The sequence below is a fragment of the Prionailurus viverrinus genome, chromosome A3, assembly GCF_022837055.1.
Source record: "Prionailurus viverrinus isolate Anna chromosome A3, UM_Priviv_1.0, whole genome shotgun sequence".
In the NCBI taxonomy this organism is placed as follows: domain Eukaryota; kingdom Metazoa; phylum Chordata; class Mammalia; order Carnivora; family Felidae; genus Prionailurus; species Prionailurus viverrinus.
This window is the reverse complement of record NC_062563.1, coordinates 72,734,622-72,736,200: the sequence shown is the minus strand read 5'-3', so window position 1 is coordinate 72,736,200 and position 1,579 is coordinate 72,734,622. Positions and strand designations below refer to the sequence as shown.

The following is a 1,579-nucleotide window of genomic DNA, read 5'->3' as shown; positions in this document are numbered from 1 at the left end:
ATGGCACGTAACTCACCAAGCCCAGTGCTTGGCACATTAGGAGTTTCAATGTTTCTACCTTTTCATTTCCATGCTTTTTCCTGTCCCTGTTTTATGTTGTTTTCAGTATGACAAGGTTCAACAGTAGAAGTAACAAGGTGACATCAGAAATCACCCTTTCCTGTTTACTTGAAAACAAAAATCACTTCTACCCTTACACAGTCTGAGGTGATCTCTGAAAATGGTTTGCTATTCACTTGATCCAGAAAACCCTACAAAATCATGCAGATCAAGTTTCAAATCTTCATGCTCACTTTAAGAACACATGTGCAACTACCCACGTCACATTGGTGGCATATCTGAAAAGCCACCAACTATTTGAAGGATGTCATTATGCAGAAGTGATGTGTGTCATTCCATCACTACAAGGGTGGACTTGGTAGGTGTGCCCAGGCCAAACAGTGGGGCTGGACACAGGGTCGGTGGCCCAAAAAGAGTGCTGAATTTTTATTGCTCATGCTAAAAAATGCAGAGAGTAATGCTGAAGTTCCGGGTTTAGATATAGATTCTCTGGTGAAGCATATCCAGGTGAACAAAGTCCCTAAGATGTGGAATATAACTTTCAGGGCTCATGGCTGGATTAACACATACATGAGCTCTCCCTGTCACATGGAGATGATCCTTACTGGAAAAGAGCAGATTGTTCCTAATCCAGAAGAGGAGGCTGCACAGAAGAAAAAATACCCCAGAAGAAACTGAAGAAACAACAACTTAGGGCCTGGGAGTAAATTCTGTATAAAATAAATGCAAATAAAAGTAAAATCAGAGAAAGAAATCACAACATTAAAGAGATTTTCCTTGATGACACCACATAAAGAAGTTGTCCAATTATGGAGAATCTTCACTGTAAGAACAATCTTTTTTTTAAGTTGCCTGATTTCAGTGGGTCTGACCCATGAAACCTTGCCTATCTTTCTGCACTTCCTCCATGACATTCCTTAGTAATCTCTTGCATCCTTCATCAGTAAATGATTATAGAATATGAAATTTGTTAGGAGCGGAGATAGCTTTAGGATCTTTGGAAGATCTGGGCCCTAGGAAATGGGGATACTAAGTCTTAGGGCTTCCTCTACCATTGACTTGCTGTGATGTGTTAGGCAGCCTCAGGTGAGAAAATGAGTGTAAAAGCATTTGTCAAGGATGGGTTCTCTTCCCCCACCTTTCTGCACTCCCCTCTAGATGGAGACAATCTGAGCCTGTGTCCCTGAAGAGCTTCCAGTTTTCAGCTTAGTGATAGCAGGATGTGTAGGTCAGGAATCCCAGGGCTCACGGGGCTGAAGAGGTAAATGAATGGAGGTCGAAGTCGAAGAAGAATGGAAATGGTGAAGACTGGTCAGTTGGAGAGCACAGCCCGTGTAACCTTTTTTTCTAAATCCGACACTTATTTGAATGTACACATATAAAAATGGTGTCTACAGCTCGTTGCCAGTTGAGATTCTACTGTGGACAGTGGGTTGGAAACTCAGGTGAACCTAAGAAAGGTGCTGACCAGCCTCTTCCAGGTGTTGTTCTTTTTGGAAGGGGTAGGCCCCAGTCTGAG

General features: G+C 42.4%; 1 pseudogene; it reads left to right on the top strand.

Moving 5' to 3' along the window:
* Positions 1-220: 220 nt before the first annotated feature.
* LOC125162572 (60S ribosomal protein L17-like) lies at positions 221-767 on the top strand (annotated as a pseudogene).
* Positions 768-1,579: the final 812 nt, after the last annotated feature.